Source organism: Lates calcarifer, linkage group LG2 (assembly GCF_001640805.2).
Source record: "Lates calcarifer isolate ASB-BC8 linkage group LG2, TLL_Latcal_v3, whole genome shotgun sequence".
NCBI classification, from domain to species: domain Eukaryota; kingdom Metazoa; phylum Chordata; class Actinopteri; family Centropomidae; genus Lates; species Lates calcarifer.
The window spans coordinates 3379527-3400749 of NC_066834.1; the positions used below are offsets into that span (position 1 = coordinate 3379527).

Sequence of the window (21223 nt, forward strand, 5' to 3'; positions counted from 1 at the left end):
GCAGTGACCCTGATATGCGTTGCATAAGACATCTCCTTCTTGTTTCTCAAATCACCCTATTTCCTTTTTTGTCCTTGCAGAGTTAACCCACTCCCTAGTGAGAGAAAACAAATGATTTTCTATTAGTTCTCAAGATTCAAACGATGAGTGTGACTCACCGTTGGCTTATACAACACAAACCTTCATAGTTCTCTAAGCTCTCCTCTCCTCTCCTCTCTCCTTCTGTCACTCCTCTCATTCTATCTTTTCCCTCTCCATTTTCTCCACCATCGTGTAAAGTCTCAAGGGTAGACTGAATGTCCTCTTCCATTTGGCTGCTATTTTGGTCTCCATGTCAACAAGATATGAGTCACCACACCCTCCCAAAACGTGGACACAATCACTAAAACATGTTACTATTAATATAGGAATCAACCATTTCATTTATTGCTCGCACATTACCATGCGTCAGTCATGCTCAATTTGAACAGCTGGCCTAATGATGTGAAGATGAATAAAAGTACATGAACATTCGAGCAAAGCATCGCACTGTAGGCATTTTCTTGTAAAGGAGCTGTTTAAAGATTCTGACTCCTCTGAGCCTATTTTTACATGCTGCTGTTAAAGCACTTTCAGCAAACAAAATATAGGATCACAGACTCTCTCTCTCTCTCTGTGCGTGTGTGTGAATTCCTGGCAGCATAAATGTATAGATTACATATACAGTATTGATACAGTATGATTTCTAAAACTGTGATCTATCTATCTATCTATCTATCTACTGGCAAGCAATTGGCAACACAGTCCAGAATAATTCAATTTAGTCTAATATGGAGCATTAACATTGTTTGAAGTGGCTAATTTGATATTATTCATCTGCTAATCAGTAGTTAGTTACTGTACACTGACATTACTGTAGCCTCTGAGGTCTAATATTAGTTAATTTCATCTGCAAATTGTGTCAGCTTGGCTTGGTTGCATAATGTAATTAAACATCTTGATAAATATATTACGTTAATGATGGCCTGGTGCCAACAGTCAGCAGTTAGTCTTGTCGCCTCACAGAGAGAAGGCTCTGGGTTCAGATATGCCCACACATGGGGCCTATGTTTGAGGATTTTTCATGGTTTCATACAGCGGTAAACACATCACTGACATCCAGCAGTTACAGAGCAGCTTTATCATTCATCTGGAATTGTTTTATATCCAATATTCACTCTCCTTTAGCTTTGTTTTTGGTCTCTGCTGAATCCTGGGAGAAATATCTGGACCTTCAGCTGCCAAACGCTCCAATATATTCACCAGCTAGTCACTAACTTTTTCTGTCTGCTGCTGGTGCTGAGTAGGTACCATACAATGGGCTTTTTTTTTTTTTTTTTAGAGCTTTTTCAGTGAATTTTGAGAGAATATGCAAATTAAATCAACATTATGTAACTATTTTACCTTAAAATAAGTGTATACAGCATGTAGAATATACACCATTCAGTCATGTTTCAGTTCAGTGAGTGGGACTACGCAGTCGTTTTCTGTACATGAAAATCGCCTAACCACTTGGACTCTGAGTCTAACGAGTTAATTACCACTCGTGGCTGCAGAGGCCGCTGTTCAGCAAAATTACATTTGGTTGATTTAATTTCTGTGAATCGCAAACCCAAAAATGTGGGTAGGTAAGCAAAGAAATGAGTTACATGTCAAGGCTGAATCCTCTACTCTTCGTTCCCAAATAAGCAGCAGAAATGGTATGAAACATGAAATAAATAAAAGCCATGTGGACACAGCTCTGTCCATAGACAATGCTGTACATCTATGCAAGTGTCAATAACAAGAAAAATGGGCTGAAGCTGAAAGTGAGTGGAGTTCTCAAGCTTCATAAAGTTGTATGCTAGTATTTATTCACTTATTGTCAGTGATGTTTGTCGTTATGAACTTGAGATGGGCCTTTTATGAGAATCAGATACTGTAGGAGGGTTTAGTGGGTGTAAACAAAATAAAGCATTGTGTACTGCACTTTTTCCATCAGTCATGAGTTCATTTCAGGGCAAGTAAGACTTTTCATTTTCACCAGTCAGAGACAAACTGCTCTTCTGTCTGACTGTACTCCCTAAACTCCTGCCTATCTCTACCTGGTGCAATTAAAAATGAATAACTGCAACTAGGTGACAAGACAAGAAGAGACGGACGCAATCAGCTGCACGTCAGTCAACCTTTAAATTAAACAAATACAAAGACAAGCAAATGACTAATGATGTGATAATATTCAACTTTATTCAGCTACTTACAGCATCTGTCATCACACAAAATCTAAATGAAAGTGTTCCAATTTAAAAAAAAAAGAAAAGAGCAGACAATTTGAATAACAGTTAAAATATTAAAATGCAATTGTATAGACAAGGGAGGTTTAGATGTAGTTGTAATTTTCTTTATTTTTTTATTATTTGTATTTATCTTGTCACATTTTGTTGAGCTTTGAGAAATCTCACCGACACGTTAAATAATTTCAGAATCTTTGGTACTATGTTAGTTGCTCCTTATTACTTTAAAGCCTTTTTGCTTAAGTGCTATTTATCAGACTGCTTTTACAGCTGACTCACATCACTTTTGTAGCTGCTTTGATAGTTGTGATTTACGTATATGAAAGTTTAATTCCTCTACCATTCAGTGTTATCTTGTCTGCCACATGGAAAATGAGATTGATTTACTGAGGTCTTTTCTACCACATTGTCTTCCAGTGGTATACAAATAACATTACTGTAAGCCATTACACTAATACAATGGATAGGAATACACAGTTTAAATATAAAAACTGTAAACAAGGCCCCCCTCCCCCCGTCCATTGAGAGAAACCATACCACTCTATAGGAGCCAAAGTTTATAGCCCTAAGTATAGCGGATAGTATTTCCAGCCTACCACTCTTGTGCAAAACTAATTAATAATTTCTCAGCCGATGTCCTCCATGAGAGACATCAGAGGGCTGAATCACGTCCCTGGATCTCTCTTGCGCACATCGTTCTGCCAGCACAGTGAAGCAAGGCTTTCCCAAAGACCTCTAGGCGTTTGTGTGTTTGATGAGATGCTGTTAATAAAGGAATCATGAAGCAAAGAAATGCAGAGGAACTGAAAGGGAATAACTGTGTGTAAGCCTTGTAAAATAAGGGGTGATGAGGCAAACTCGTTTTTTGTCCTTGTTTTTGCAACACTTTGGCATGTGCTCCACATAGAAGCTTAATCATCTGCACATTTACAATAAAAGAGAGCTTTATGCGCTTTAATCATATTATTTCATAACTGTTGTTAACCACAAGATGGACTACTCCTCTATTTTCTTTCTCCATAAGATTACTGGAAGTTGCACACAATACATCCACAACACAACACACACATTTACACACACTTACTGTGCACAAGGTTATATGAAGCTAGTTTTCACAGTTGTTGTTATATTTCTCTGCTCCAGGCTTGATTCTTATAATCTCATATTGATAAAGTCTGTCCAAGGCAATGGCACCATTTAGTTTAAATACACACATGGACGAAAACAGAAAACACTGCATAGTATAAAACAAATACACACAGAGAGAGAGAGAGAGTGAGAGAGAGACTGTCCATTTAGTCTGTTTCGTATATGGTTTTTGTTTTTTAATTTTTTTGTCTTAAAATGAGTTTGTCTAACAAGCCTAATTAACCAACACCAACTCCTGAACTTGCAATAACTCAATTTTTGGCCACTTGGGGGCAGCGAAACAGAAACTAAATACAACACTGACGTATTAACATGACTTAAGAAGGTGGACATGCTAGCAAACCGTTCAGCATATCAACTTATTACTATCCAGTAGTTACAGAGTGAGATTATTGTGTTTCTGGCCACCTGCTGAATGTATCTCTAATATTCGCTCTCCTTTTAGCTCTAGTTTGGCCTCCTGCGACTCGTTAGGGCAAATATCTGCTTCTTTAGCAGCCAAATACTCCAGTGTGTTCACCAGCTAGTCTCTAAGTATGTGTCTGTGTGCTCATTTAGTGCTGATCAGGCTGCATACAGTGAGTTTTTAGAGATTTTTCACTGAAAACAGCTGCCTCCTGTGACTAAAGACGATGCAGAGAGAACAGTGAGAATGAACGAAAACATTAAAACCATGACAGTGAGATGAATGACTACTACAGTAACTGTTAGAACCACAGTCTTGTGAGAACTCTCTGTGGGTTTTGCATTACAAGTGATCCCTTTCACATTCAGGTTGTCATGTGATTCATTGTTAATAACAAAGTACTGATTATTTACTTACACTGTTAACGTACTGCTTTATGCATCAAGCTTGGGAACAGCTTGTAAATGATAATGCATTAGCTCTATTTATGTGGATTAATGACGGAATAAAACGATTTTTCTTTGCTGTAAAATTGAAACAGTGAAGCTTACAGAAGATTTTCTGTACCAAAAAATGGTCCCCATAAGAGCCCTCGAGGAGGAGTTAACAGTGATTATGTCCGTCTCTGTGCCAGAAACAGACCTAAAGACACAATCTGCTGCACATCTCCTCTTTTTCCAAGTTTTTTTTTTCCACACTTTGCAGCTCCAACTATATAGGTTTTTACAGCTACTTATATTTTTGATTCACCTTTTAAAACTTTATCCATATTAACTTAGAAATATAAGAACCTTAAATTCCCACATGGCTGACAGTACGAGGAGCAAATAGAGAGGAGTGCAAAGATAAAAGTCACAGCACCCAGACAACAGATGTAACAAGTTCCTGTGTCCCTAGAACAGGCCTCACCAATAGGCAGCTGGTGAGCTAGATCTGGCCCGCAAATATTTTTTCTTAGCTCTCAAGCTTTCAGGGTTTGTTTACTGTAGGTTCTAGCAAAGTGGAAAGTCACTGAAAACAGAAGCTCCAGTAAAACGTTTGATAAAATAAAATTCATTTAAAGGAACTGGAAAATATAACAAACTGTGAATTTTATTTCATTTTACTAAAGCTCAAAAAGTCTAAAAGCACATTGATTTCTCTTCCCGTCTGTGCAGTATGAGCTTCATGGGGCCAATTCAAGAGCTTACACGCCCAAATATGACATTTTTATCTATTAAGGATTTGATTGTTGATGAGCTCAAACAATCTGGGAATTTTCAGGCCTCAAATTGATTTGGTGTTTTCGACCAGACCTGCAAAAACGTGGGCTGATTTCGTTGGCTGAATTGTTAGGGTGATCCCCCTCATAGTGACATTTTTTAGAGGTATGATAGAAATTATTCTATGGAACCATAAAATGAGGCATTTAAAGGAACAATCTGACACTTATGGAAAATTGCTTATTTCCAATTAAACCTTAATGTTTTTACATCTCAGTTTCTGTATCAAATAAACATTTTTTGGTACCTTCCAGCAGGGCTGGGCTGGCTGTTTCTCCTGTTCCCAGTCTTTGGACTATAAGCTAGTGCTACTGGCTGTGGCTTTATATTTCACACATGAAGTGGTGTATATATATAGGTAACTCGTTAAATCAGATCACTGAGTTAGTAAAGTCTGGACTTCATGAGATTTTGACATATATTTACATTTTATATTTATCTGTACTGCTAAATGGGGTTTCATTGTTTTGGAACAGTGACAATAAAGATCTATTCTATTCTATTCTAAGTTAAGAGTTCAGGACCATGGTTTCAATATTATGCTTTGGTTTGTGATGGTGTGGATCAAAATTTGGGCCTTGAGGAATAAAATCTTAAAACGCACAGGAAGCTCATGCAGAAAGGTGAAAAAAGTAAAATGCTCACATCTCATGAAGTTAGGAAAAGCCCAGGAGCAGTGTTTTTATTAATTAGAGGGGAGAGACTGCCTTCTGGCTGAAACCTGAATAAAGTCCACTACAAAAGGTCCAAATAGACTGATATAGCTTTGGCATGATTTTCTAATAAAGGCCCTGCACACCGACACAGGTGTTTTTAGTTCCTCTGGCTGATTAGACCTCTGCTCAAGTTGTTGCTGGGTGGAGCTATAATGAAAATTTTGTGGCATGGCCAAAGTGGACATGCAGAAATAAAAATGATAAAGGTGTAAACTGTCATAAAAGTTACAACAAAATAAGCAGGAGAATGAGGAGGATCTCAGTGAAGCACTGTACATAGCCCACACATGTCTGAGAAAGAGGCCGTTCAGGTGAAAACACCTGTGTGGGCCGGCTGTGTGTTTAATTAGAGTCGTGGGATTGAGAATTTCTTCAGTGGGTCTTTGGACACACAGCAAATCATTGTCATGTTCACTGTGGGGGCAGCACAGTCGCCTTGTTGCTCATAGAAGGAACGCCATGGGACCTGTTTGGAGTTTACATGTTCTCCCAGTGTCTTGCACTTTTATCCAACTGCTCAGTTTTCCTCCCACGGTTAAAAGACATGCAGGAAAAATTCAGCTGATTTCAGGTGTGGATGTGAGTCCAACAGCAGCCCTTAGAAGCTGCGGCGTTCATTACCCTCTTGGTTAGGATGAACAACACAGTGTACCGCTGATTTTACTGTTCATGGAGACTTTTTCATCCTCTTCCTGTTGAAAGGAGACACTTGAGGTGGTTCTGGCACCTGATCAGGAAGCCTCCTGGACACCTCCCTACATCCAACTTGGAGGAAATCCTGTAGGGATTACGTGTCCATCTGGCCTGGGAATGCCTCATGATTCCCCAGAAAGAACTGGAAGACATGACTGTGGAGACGGACGTGTGGGCTGCCTTGTTTAACCTCCAATTACAACAAACAAAATAAGCTCCAGAAAATGAATGGATAGAGGGTTACGACTAAATGTACTACTTGATGTTTTTTTAACTGTTAATTCATTTCTCATCATCATCTTAAATGTTCCTGGTTACCTCAAGCACATTTGCACCCATATATTCAACAAACACTGAAACACATCACACTACATTGGTTCACAAGTTCATTTTTCTTCTTACTTAAATGACACGCAAAAGCAAAAAAATGCATAGATATGACACACAGAATGTCCCAAAAGTGGCGTGTGATTTATATGCAATCCCATTAGATCTTGTTAAAAATAATATAGATATAAAATAATAAATAATATAAATAAATGTAATTTTGGAAGATACACACTTTTTTGTCAGACTGCTGAAGCTTCATATTATTGTGGACTGTGGATTTTGTCCACCACATGTCTATGCTATTAAAGCCAACTATGACAGAAACCTTTGAATTCACATAGTAAGAAGAACTGCGCAAACACACCTGTTCAGCCTCGCTACTGGGCTCCATCGAAGGACACATCTTTGTGGGTTGCCTCCTCCAAAATTCAGCCTCTGAAAAGGGCTGCACCTGTGTTAGTCCACTACAAAAAAAAAAAAAAAGAAAAAGAAAAAAAGAGTCAGTTTCTATTAAGAAGTCTTACAACTGTATTTGTTAACATCACCAGGAAAAAAAAAACCTGCCACGGGGTGAGATGTCTTCCAGAGTCAAGGTCTATTCTGCCCACTCTGTCTTGTTTCAAGGTATTGACACTCACTTCTATTACATTCCTGGACTAAGAAAATCTATACTGGGAAATGAGTGGTGTTGTCTCGTGTTTGGCTGAATATTTTACCGTTTTATGAAAGTCTCGAAAGCTGAACTCAAGACCAAACGACTTGTTTTGTCAATAACAGCAGCACTTAACTATCAAAGGCACAGAATAATCAACATCGCACCATCGCCTAATGGTCAGATATGATCCAGCTCCTTCTCTCACACTGAACACTCACACTTGGTACTTCTGTCCACCATCCAACACCTCAGCTCATGCTTCATCCTCATTTTCTTTGAAAGTCAGCTCACAGGCAGTCCATGTCATCATGACATTTCATACCCAGATCTCAAATACATAATTAATTCAGATTCACATATTTTCACGCCTTTATATGTCAGTGACATTTTCAATGAAAAAAAAGTTTCTTACAGACACCAGCTGGATTTCATATGAGTCATATCAATTTACAAACATCTGCTATATTCAGGTGTGGCTGCACAGACAGAAACACAGAATGAGCCATTCTGGCTACTTTAAAATGAATGAGAGACACCTTCAAGTTCTTGCTCATAATGAGTGCAAGAAATCTGGCCACCTTATCATCACCGATGGGGGTGGTGATAAGGTGGCCACTGAGAAGGAAAAAGAAAAACACAAGAACACTGCATGAGTGCAGGCTGAGTAAGGAACAGGTCTGTGAACAACAGAACAAGAGGGTTTTTACCCTCCTAATGATTCTACACTTGTTTTAATTGACTGTGTTTCAGCCCCTCCTTCAGTCAGAAAGACATGATTAAGACAAAAACCAGTGTTGTAATTACATCTGTCAGATGAGAAATGAAATTTGAATTCTTTTGCACTGATTATGATATTATTTAAAATTATATTATATTGATACTCAAAAGGAGGACCAGGGTTAGGAGTGGCACAAGTGCATACCACAGTGAGGAAACTGGGAATCAGTAGATTCACCTTAGCAGGCGAGTGCATTCTCAGCTCAAGTAGAAAATGTCACAGATGTCACATGTCACAGTTAAAGGGAAACAGTATACTCCTATTCACTTTCTTGTCAAGAGTTAGATGAGAAGATGGATACCACACATCCGTAAACCAGACATGACGCTACAGCCAGCGGCCGATTAGCTTACCTTAGCATCAAACCTGGAAAAAAAAGAAAAAATAAATCAAATAACTAACATGTTATATTTTGTCTGTTTAATCCATACGCAAACCTGGAGTCTTTTCATCACTTTGAAGTTGGCAGGCATTCACACCACAGGACGTCACTGCGGCTGGCCAAGAGATTGTTGCATGATACAACCAGCAAAAGAACTACTTTTCATTTCCACATTTCTATTTGATTTACACATAGATATAGATATTGTTATATTCTATTCTTACTGCTAAGCTAAGCTAACCATGTCGTGCCTCAGCCCCACATGCAGATATGAGATTAGTATCAATCTTCTCATATAACCCTAAATCTCCTAAAACAACTAGCTATTCCTTTAAGCTTGGACTCCCATCAGGCTCTGATGTTAATGATAGCCAAATGGGACACAAAGTAGTAGTTGTAAACTAGGACTCTGAAGTACACATGCATTGTTTCTAACCTTCAGTAAATATTCTGGTTCTCAATAGACCATTTTCACTGCAGATGTTTTGACTTGTCATAGTAGGAAAAGTGCAGATGAAGCAAAATTCATTAACAATGACTCAGTTCCATCAAGTGTCCCAGTAAGCCCTGACAGTCAGCGAGCATGCACAACACCAAGGTCCTGAAACTAGTTCAGTTAAGTGTAATACAGTCATTTTTAATGTTATAAATTACATCTGTGCTCTGCAACAAGCCCTCTACTGTGAAAAAGATATACAGAAGTGAGTACTCAGACAATTGTGTGTGATTAGGAGGGATTACAGAGCGTAAGGCCATAGCATCTGGACAGATATCATCATCTCTCTGTGCTGTAAGAGGAGTGTCTGACAAAACTGAAGAAACACCTTCACGAGCACAGACATGCAGTGCAGCACAATAATTTGATTCTTTTTATGTTTTTTAAACTGCAATATCTTCTATTTTTTATGTCATATGTCAGAAAGTTAGCATTTACGTGGTTAATGAATTAAACACCTCAGGACATTCTGACTTGTCGCAGTAGGAAAAGCACAGGTGTTACTAATAACATTAACAAGGCCTAGATTCTGTTCAGGTGTGCCACTAAGTCAGGACAGTGTGAGCCAGCATGAATAATACCAGGACCCTGAAACTGAAGAAATTAAATTGAATTCAGACATCATTCATTTCTATTATTTACACCAGTGTTTTTCCTACATTTTCAGAAAAAGGTCTTTACTGTTGTATCTTATTCAGCTGTAATCCCCTGACATGATGACAGTGTTGAATAAGCAACAAACACAAAGTTCTCATAAATCCATGTTGTTATTTTAAGGCATCACTTTGTTGTCAGGGTACAAATTAACAAACGAGTGTTCAAATATGGACATTGTTCTAAAATGTGGGATAACTTTGAGATGAGACTGAAATATAAAAATAAGCTTTTATAAACTGCAGCAGCTGAAGGATGTCTTCGAACATATTTGGTGTCTTTAGTTCAATAACAGGAACAGGAATAGCTTGAGTGTTATGAATGAAAATACCACACTGTCTAAACTGTGGTGTGTCATACCCAAACAATGTCACTAGATGCCTCAGGCAGTGAAAATACAGTCAACTATTAAACGGGACCATAATTAACATTACATTTACTGAAATGTTTGAAAATAAAGACCTCAGGCCACGGACTAAACACGGGCATGGAAAGCTTTTCTGTCATAATGGTATTTGTTGGGATATGGAAGGAATGCGAGAGTCTGTACTACAAGTCTGGCTCATCCATCAGGTTGATAGGAGGTATATAAGTGTGTCTAACATGGCTGCAGCATTCTGAAGGAAACATTTTCAACATTTACATTCATGTTATCCTAACCAAGTAGAGCTGATTCAATAACACTCAGAGAATCATGTTCTCGGAGTGTCGCGCACGTCCAACCCAGACTCCTGATTAAGGAAAGGCATCCTTGGACTGGAATGTGAACTATGTATGGAATAAATCTGCTCATTTCAAAGATTTGTGGTCATCCTGATGTTAAACATTTCAAAGAGGACAATTAATGGGGTGTTTTAAGATGTAACAGACCTTTTGCGTTCCAACAATTCTTAAGCTGTGTGACTACTAAGGTTTAAAAAAAACAAAAAACAAATAAATCCTGCCTCCAAATTCAGTGTCATTCAAGAAGGTATCCCTCATTCCCGGTCTTCTTTTCTGTTTGTGTTTTCTCTTTGTCCCTGCCCTCCTCCTCCCCTCGGTGTTATTCTCACCTCCAGCTCCCAAAACTGCAGCCTGGCTGACTCATCACTGGCCTTGCCATTAGGCTCCTGCCAACATTCACTGATTAAATCATAAAGGAAGAGAGAATGAGGGTTATTGAACATACTGGGCCCTATGCATGTGCCAGTGATAAATAAAGAAAATACAGTAAATAGGGCAATAAAGCATGCACAGGCAGCAGTCAACAGTAGATTTAAAGCATATTTGAAAAGTTAAATTCTTCCCATGTCTGGTTAGTATAAAACATGAATAATAGATGTATAAACAGTAGAGTACAAATTCTGAGAACGTGGAGTCTCAGCAGTGTTAGTTTAACAGTGACCATGGTGATGATGACATCTACACTTAAAGCTGCAGTAATCAATTTTTGGCCACTAGAGGGCAGAAGAGCTCCAAAACAACCAGACAGACGCTTTCGTGTTCTAAAATGTAATCACCTTGTAAAGCTGTTGAACATGGCTGACTTGTATTGTCTAATTATACATCCAACAGACAGTGAACAACTTTATCGGCCTGTTGAAGTCATATTTCTGGCAATAAGTCCAAAAAACTTTTCTGATCTGATGCTATCGGCAGGACAGCATCATTTGACCAAAAATCACTAACAAATCACTTTTGAAAAAGAACTCTGTTGTATGATATGACAAAGCAAAAAGCTCAAAATATGAACTGTACACTACCTGAACTACTAACACCAAACAGCAGACAGCCACAATTAGCAAGTATTTAGTCAATGTAGTGGTGTATTTGCAGCTAAAGAGCCAGATGTTTCCCTCAGGAGTAGGTAGAGACCAAAAACCGAGCTAAAAGAAATCCATAGAGTGGACAAAAACAACTCCATGGATGTATAAATAAGCAACTGTTTGCTAACAAGTTCACTATATGGCTAGGTTCAGGCACAAAAACAATGTGGTTAGGTATGGGGAAAGATCATGGTTTACATGACTACTAGAGCAGGGTTTGGGGTAGAGGGGCCTCAGTGAGGACATAAGGACCTTTGTCATCATGTTTACAGTGATAAGCACGTGGCTACAGTTACTGAATGATTGTAGTCATGGTTTAAAAAATGATCAACTGTGACTGTCAGTTGAAAATGGGAAATGAACAGCAGTCTCACGTGGATATGTCCAGGGATCCATCCACCCACCCTGACCTCTTCCCTGTGTGGATGTGGTCGCTGTATAACAACATCACCTGATTTCCTCTTTTTCTCCTGTTATAATTAAACATTAAAGGGCTTTGTCACTTCAGTACCAACATATGTTGTCTAGGGGAACTTGCTGAATAGTCTTGTTTCTGGCCACCTAATGACTTCGCTCCTTTTTTTATAAAAACTCTGGTTTGGTCTCCACCAACTCCTGAGAAAAATATCTGGGTCTTGAGTTTGGTAGATGCTCAACTCTTCTCAGTGACTGGTTGCCACTTTTGTCTGCCTGTTGTTTATAGCAGCTTGGGGGAAGGGCGAGTCATCAAGAAGTGCACCATAACAGTAGCTGGGAATTTCCATTATTATTCCATTATATGATTCCACAGTAACAGGTCCAGTAAGAGGAAGTCGAAGCTGAAAAGGGAGGAGATGGAAATTATGTGGGAGCAATCTGACACTTTGTCTGAGCTCTTCTTCTCCTGCGAAGATAAATCTTCATTAACCTTAAACACGACTCAAATTCCAGATGAAAACTAATGGCATGAATTGCCATGAAGCACAGTGTCTTTTTAAACTGCCACTAGGAGTCGCCAAAGAAAGATTTTTTTTCCCCAAATCCTATAAATACAGGGGGAGCTTTAAAAATATCAGTCCTCACAGTGTGGCTTTCTCTGTTTTCTAACTGCTCTTATCACATCATACCTGGTATAGCATAATTGACAACTGTGACAACACTATAATGTAAATAGATGGTGTGTCTCCAGTGTGGTGCACAGACAGAAGTAATGCATTGATTCTGGGAACACCTCTGGCTTTTTACATCTTTGCATCTCCTGTATGATCTGAGTAACACAAGCATCTGTCCCAGCAACTCCCATACATGTTTCCAGAACAGTGAATCAAGCACCTGCTTTAGTGGAATTTAGAAATAGAATTTCCTCATGTCATCTGTAATCTGTATGATCTATTAGCATTGTTTTCTTTGCTGCAGGGTAAATTAACCTTTTATGTAAATTTCAATAAATTCACCTCCCTATGACATGTGCATCCCTCAGTCATATAAACAGATATTCCGAAACAGTTTACAATCAGTTTGTCGACCCTCACTCCCTTTTGCATCGACCTCTCCATTTCATTATAAGGTGTGAGCAGTAAAGTAATCCTGTAGTCCGACGATGGAGAGTGAGTGCTGCTCCCTGTAATAAGGCAGGGGAGATGAGTCATCAGCGGAAGTGAGGCTTGGAAATAAGGAATGTGGAGACTGTGGCCTCTGGCTGAGATGAAAACCTCTGGTTCTAAGAAACTGGCAGACTCCTGCACAACTAAGGTGACCTACAAAGACTGGCGTATCCCTTGTTGTTTCAGTGAGCCTCTTCTTGTTTGCCATGAAATGATAATGTTGTAATTCCTCAGGAGCAATTTGCTTTACTAATGAATAACATTTCACTTCAAATGCAGTCTTTAAATTCAGTAAAATCAACGTGTGAATGCTGAAATTCTGAATACACTTTATGCCGGTGCCTTAAATCAAGTAGATTAACATTTTTCACCTTTCATCCATATTGCTAGTATTTTACATACTCAGAAGTTTGCAAAGAAATAGAACTATACCCCTGCAACCAGGAACATAGACAGGATTTTTAAAGATAATCAAGTTGTAATAAGTAAAAGCAGCCCCTCCATCCTCAGATAATAATAATTAAAAGAACACCTACAGTAAAGAGTCCTGGTTATGTCATATTTATTTAAAAGGTATGTCCTAGAGTGTCTCTACATGAGAATCTAGTTTTCTCTACTCCACCAGTAAGTAGCGAGGATGTTGAAGAAGTGTTTGCTTCAGAGGTTTTTGTGAATGTTTTGATGATTTATTTCTGCTGTGAAAATGTGTCACCACTGGAACTTACTTTTGACTGAACTCAAGCGGACCATAGCCACCGTTTTCTATTAGAGATGAAACTACAACATTTTTACAGCCTTATTTCAGGTCTACAAGAAACATGCATCATGGCACTCAAGAGATTATCCCTTTTTTAAAGGTTGGATAACCCAACTGTTTTTTTTTTTTGTTTGTTTTGTAGTATAGCATTTTGCATGCAGGAAGAAAAATATACACTTGGCAGTATTGTTCTTAAAATATAAACTGCAGTCAGGACATATTTTTTTAAAAGCTACAGGTGTCCTTTTAATACAAATATAATTTTATATGTCACATAATTGACGCTTTACTCATATTACTGCACCATAGCCAACTACTTCCCAGTTTTCACTGAGTTTCTTCAAAACAGGAAAACAGTGCCCCTCTGGTTTGTCACATATTGTAAATGTCAGTTTACCTGTGTGGTGAAAAGGGGGTACTGCAGTCCAGTGGAGGCAATGGTGCCAGGTCTACAAGATGAGCCTGACACCCTTAAATTAAAAGATAGTATTTACGACTCATTAGGGGCTCCTGTTGCAACAGTGTGTGAATCTATATTCAGGATTTTAGACAAACTGATGATACCAGCAGCTCTGCTCAGATGAAACAAGGTGGGCGTGTAAACCAGCAAGTTTACCAGAATTGCTTGTTTCTGTCATAACTCACCATGGCTTTACCAGTGGCCCACCATGTGTTTACCTACATAACTGTGTGTGTTGAACATACATAAGTATGGCTGGATGACTACACATCATACCAACAGTGGATATCATAAAGCCTTTTGTGATCTCATGACGGTACAGAGTCACATTAGAGGGTTATTTTACTGCTCCATTGTTCATGTAGGTATTAAAGCTTATTTCATCAGATTAGGCAGCCAGATAAACCATCTTTAGTCATCGTAATTGATAAAGTCCCATCTCCTCTGGAAATTGGCACACATATATAGAAACTCAGGTTTTAGCCTGTTATCATTCTTCTTGTCATTTTGCCTTGTTGCAAATGATATAAAATATTTAAAAAGTAATTAGGGCTTTCTCAGTGATTATCACATGAGAGAGAATGTAGGGAACTAGGTTTATAAAGACACAGATTTTTACAGTCACATGCACAAATTAATCTAACATTTTATCCAACTATTGAGGGTTTGACAGATTTTCACTAAACTGAGTGTCCTTGCTGAATATAATCTTGTACTTCAATAACTGAGTTTCACTCACATGTAAAACAGCCCCTCCCCCCCAAAAAAGGTGAGTGAGATATGAGTGTAGAGAAAGACAATAGTCTTTATAGCAGCAGAAACCTTGGTTCATCTTTGGCATTCAAATGTACTCAAATTGGCTTGTGAGTGATGTTTTGCATGAAAGATAAAAACCAACCTTGTCCTTGTAATCTATTCTGTGTAAGAGCAAGCAAAACATCTTAATGTCATAATATGTGCACATTTTCTATCAGGTTATTGTAAAAGAGATACAGTTGTTGATCCAAAAACTAGGACACTGTCGGTTAAACCTTCACTGAAATCAAAAGAAACTGATTTAATCTTTTTCTTTAAGGAGCATCAAGAGAGTAGGGTGGGGGTTTGTAAACCTAAAATTGAGATTTGAAAGTTTTTTTTTTTAAAACTGGTTTGTGAATCACTTGGGTCAAAGTGTTCACTGATAAAAGAGAATTTCCATTTACATCAACTCAACAGTAGATGAAACATGATTGTGCAGAGACATACCAGTTCTGACAAAAGTCACTCCATTGACTATCTCAATGGAGTGACGTCAGTCTCTAAACAGCCCTGTGTTCTGTCACGCAGGGACGTCAGCCAAAACCACAACCACTCTGGTGAATCTAAATAAAAGTGAAGTGGTTCTTTTTGTACATCATGCTGGAAGAATGCTCAGTATTTTACCAGACAGACATCGTCCAAGTCATGTATACGTCATTTATACGACGAGGGTGAGATGATAAATGATGAGGAGCCGGGGGTTTGCCCTCCAACCTTCCAACATGATGCTTCACGATTAAGGTAATGCAATAAAGGTTTACTATGAGGATAAAGGGGCTGGTGAGTCATAGGTCAGCAGTGGGTGTAAGGTGAGAACATCGGGAAGCCTGAGGCATTTAGGGAGATAATGAGGCCTCGTGCATCTCCCAAGTGCCCAACATTAAGAGTTATTACTTCCTCTCCTGCTGTAGCTACAAGCGCCTCGTTTCATTCACAGCCTCGGTACAACTGCTCTCATTGCATACACAAAGACACACAACCTTTGGTACTTCCTTTCGTCTAATGTGAGAACAGGAGTATCATTTGTAATGTTACCTCATGAAATTGCTCATGTCTCTGGTTTATACCTCAAGCCTTATCTGTATCCAGTTCAAAGCAAAGTGTGCTCACATATTTCACAAACGGACAGATTGTACTCATTTGTCATGAGGTACAATCGTCTTCTCAGCTACAACCATTCTGCATTTAACTGTGTAAAACCTTTGACTTACTGACAAACAGATCTGAGTCAAAACAACCTTCATTATCGCTACATAAGAACCAGTCAGTTCAGGCAAACATATGTCAATACTCTGACCCAACTTGCGTCCTTTAAAAGGACCACCTCACTGCAGAGTGGTTATTTTGCAATGAGGTGGTCCCTTAAAGGTGACTCTCTGCATCTGCTTCACTGTTCAGTTTTGCAAACACTGCTGCTACTCATACTGTGTCATTTTTAGCAATTCATAAACAAGTCTCTAAAGTATCACTTGAAGTTGCTTTTCCTCTCTTTAAAAATGTTTTCATGCTGAATCTTTTTACAGCATTTCTGCAAATTTTCTCTTTCACATTTTAGCAGCGTTTTCTATGTTTTTAATCTTGTCAATGGCAGATTCTGAATGTCAGAGGGCAACTCAGTGATGTGTTTAATTAATTTAGCATGAAGTGAATTTATGGGAGGAAAGAAAGTGTAAAACTTTGTGGCATTATGGAACGTGGAGTGGCATCACACATTTATAAATTATACCTTTGACTGCTTGTTTGTGCGTCATCGCTGTCAGATTGATTTGTTTACCACAGATGCACAGTTTGGATTTCAAAATTCTGGTAGATGGATGTAATGTAAAATACAAAAACACAGTATACAGTATGTGTATCAGTTTAATTACTTATCATAAATACCTGCAGAAGATTAAGTCTATCATAAAAACACCACAAAAGGAACTGAGGACTTCTGGTAATGAAAAAAAATCTTCCAGGTTCCAGGTTGATGGTCACAAAAATGAGGATACTCCACAATGTTTTGAAGGTGTAGGATGAACAGCCAGAACAAGAAAGGGTGTGTGTATAAGGGCCATTGCTTGTGAAACAAGTTACTGGAAAAAGTTAACACAACTTACTGAAACCAGCCTGGCTCACTGCTTTACTGAAGTCAGTTAAATACTTCACTGAAGATGCTCTGCTGTGATGTGTCTTTTTGACCCAGCTGATGTGAGATATTTATATACGACTCATTCAGAAATATGTTTCTCACAACTACAACACGTAAACTGCCATTTGCTAGCCGACTTTGACTCCTGCTCCCACAGCAGTTCACGACAAGTTTCAATATTTACATTTTTCTGTGGCATCAAAATGCAGCAGACATAACAAAAGAAGGATGAATATGGAGCAGAGCTCTTGCTTTGTTCTTCAAAAGGAAACAGCTCCTCATCCTCAAAATATCTGAAGTGCTGTCACTTGGACTCTCTCCATGGAATCTGAGGCATTTACCGGCTCTGTCTTGTAACTGTCAAAATGCTAAGTGCTGAGGGTCAGTGTCATTTTACAGTTTTGGAATACCTGCTCTGCCATCACCACTTCTTTCTATTGTTTTTTTTAAATGGATTTATTGCATACATTACTCTAATTGATGGCAATGGTCCACCCTAATCAGTTGCTTATTTTATTGATGAAATTATTACTTGTTTAGACTATAAAAAGTTATAAGCTGAAAATTTTATCTTAAATTTCACAAAGTCCAAGTCTAATGTCTTCACTGTGGTTTTTCTGACCAACAGAGCAACACCAAAATGCACTCAGTTTTACAATGATATGGAATAGAGACAAGAAACTGACCTTTACAAAGCTGTTACCAGCAAATGTCAAATGTTGGAAAATGACTCAAAGGATTAATTGATTATAAAATATTTGCACATTCATTTTCCATCATTTGACAAATTGATTAAATATTTCAGCTCTGCATTATAAAAGCAAAAACACCAGTGAAAATGTTAAGACAATTCTAAAACTGTTTAAAGACACGATCTACATTTGATTCCAGTCTGCTCCCCCGAGACATCTACACCTGTCAGACCCAAAACTAATGCTATGCTGCAACTACAGAAGTAGAAACAACACTGTGGGGATTCATTCAGCAAATATCAGCTAAATAAATTTCAGATTTTTTTCTGCAAGCATAATGCAGTTAGTGTTACCTGAAGACTTTGTTGTTGCACCTCTATAGGCCACACAATCTGACCGGTCACAGAATACTGCGTAACATCAGCGGTAGTCCTCAAGTTTTCAAAAATTCCACAAGTTCTGACTAGAAAATGATGAGCGGTAGATAAAGCACTTGTTGTTCCCCCATTTGACATGAACACCCTCCCACAAAGATTGCATTTTGAAGTTGTTTCATTGACTCTGATGAATTGTAGCCACATTTTGGAATGTCTACGCTAAAGCAGTTGGCCTTGTTCAGTCAGTCTCATTAACAGCTGTGTCGTCATTTTTTTCTTTACAGAAGCCTGTAGTATCAGAAAGATCTCTAATGAACAATGGCCTACTAAACTCAAGGGGAGGTTCTGAACATAGACAGATAAGACAAGAATACTGACACCTACACACGCTTGGCACCTGCACAGGTGTTCTTAGTTTTTGCCGGTTTGCTAGCAAAAAGAAACGTTCGCTTGGGTGGATTTACTGACTTTAGGAATTTTAACATTCATTTGAGTGTAAGAATCCACAATCAATGCTTAAGTCCTGAGGGCAGTTATTTGTTCTGTTTCGTATTATACTGGGATTTATACTCTGGATCAATGGCTGTAGTGCTGCCACGATGATCACACTGGACATTGTCTCTAAGATTGAAGCTGCAGCAAGAAAAGCAGGCAACACACCATGAGTGGAATCAGGTCTGAAGGCTGAGGATCACATCCTCATCCACACTTTGAGAGGTATGAGGTGATCTCTGCAGAGAGAATCCTCAGAGGAACTGAGCGGCAGAGATGAGATGAGGTGCAGATGTAAGGTTTGAGGCAGTGAAGGAATATTGTTGGATTTAGAAATGTTAACTAAACTTCCTGTGACCTTTCCAAATGCTTTCACTGCACTGTAATTCTGATTAAACAGTCTTGTCATATCTCTCGAAGACAAATTGAGCATAGAGTAAATTCTCATACAAACATAGACTTTGACCAGTCTCAAATAATATTCCAGGGAATGGCCAGCACAAACAACTTTAAAACGAGCATGTAGGTCGTTTCTCCCTATCCACAAATATGATCCATTGGAGTGTATCAGCAGCACGCACACTAAACTTTTTTCCTTTTAATTACACACTTCAATTTAAATACTGCTCTGATTTAAAGACACGCAGGCAATGCACACCAAAGGAAGTCCATGTCACGTTCGGGGTTCTGGAAACAGGAGAAGGACCCAAAGTGCAGACTCTGAGGCTTACAGATAATAGTTTATTCAAACCAAGCAGAACAAAAAGTGAACCAAAAACTTACTGTTCAAAAGAAGCAGCAGTAAATCCAACATAACCCAAAGTCCATGGAGGCAACGCAGGAAAACCACTGGGGACACATGCACACGAGGAAGGTAACGAACCACAACATAACTAACACAGTACTCGAGACTATATATACACAGGGACTAATGAACTAATGAGGCACAGGTGAGACAGAAAACACGTGGGCAGGAAGTAAAGACACAAAGGATGAGTCAGGAAATATTTACCAAAATAAAACAGGAAGTGAATAAGACACAACACAAGGAAACAGAATACCAAAATAAGACAACTGAAGACACAAAAGACACACCAGGAGGATAACTACAACAAAAGAAAACACAAGACGACTAATGATAACCAAGTAAAATCAAAAACCAGAGTCTCTCAGGAAGGGGGGTCATGACAGTTTTAGAGTGCTTCGGCGGCTAAATGGCTACATAACCGCAGGTTCAACTCAGGCCAGAAACCTTTGTTACCCCTCTCTCTCTCCCCATGTTTCTTGTCTGCCTCTTCATTATTAGCTATCAAATAAAGGCAAATAAATAAACAACTGAATAAATAAATTCACAGTTTTGTTTTTTAATATAAATAAAAAATAATAATTTTGGATCTACAACTTTAATGTTTTTTAATTTGCAGTATTCACATTTAAGTTGTGTCACTTATGAGTTGTAACTGTGAAATAATTTTGAATAATAAGTTTGTATTTACAAGTTAGTAATTATCACATTGGCACATTTTAGCCTCCACACTAAAAAATAAATTTCATGTCATGAAAACAATGATGGATTACCTGATTGCATGATTTTAAAATTACTTTTTGAACGTGTCTGTCCTTCACTGATTTATGACACTGTTCAAATCAGTCACTTTTCCAGCACCACTTACAGCTGAAGTCAACATTTTATATTATACCATATGTATATAAGTACCCCAATATTTTCTTTAATTAGGCAGCTCCTAATTATTGGTCTACAGTCATTCAGCTACTCGTTGAAGATATTTGTTTTCGGCTGAGTGGTAATAAAAAGGCAGTCTGTTAATGTGCCCTCCTACCATTCTAGACTATGACTCATATCTAAGCCTCACTGCAGAGAGTTATATGTGATGTGAATACTTATCAAGGCAACAGTCCTAAAGTTGTTTCCACACTTTAGCCTCACAGAAACATATCAATCTTTTATGAGTAAATCAGTGGGACAGGAGAACATCATGTTTGCTGTTAATATGTATATTAACAACTGCACATGATGCTGCATCACACCACAACAACAGCGAGAAAGGATGCAGAAATGCTGTGTGAGAACAAAAAAGGTATGTGCTTGCACAAAAATGTTCGGTGTTTTCTGGAACTGCTCTCTGAATACCCATTTAGATCTTACTTTTATTGGTTTAGAAAGAGAAAAGTCTTCAAATTTTACATTAACATAATTGTTTGCATTTTATAGGATCATTAATATAAGATAAATTGTCACACATTTGTCCCATGTGTTAAGTTATTTTCACTAAGACACAGTTTTATACTTTTATT

General features: G+C 38.3%; 1 long non-coding RNA gene across 1 annotated transcript; it reads right to left on the reverse strand.

Annotated features, from left to right (window-relative positions):
* Nucleotides 1-5448: 5448 nt before the first annotated feature.
* Nucleotides 5449-19990, reverse strand: LOC108889686 (uncharacterized). Its single transcript, XR_001962030.2, has 3 exons — nucleotides 19691-19990; nucleotides 7212-7311; nucleotides 5449-6707 (listed from the first exon to the last, which is right to left on the reverse strand). It is a non-coding gene; the product is annotated as an uncharacterized LOC108889686 (long non-coding RNA).
* Between the last annotated feature and the right edge of the window lie 1233 nt (nucleotides 19991-21223).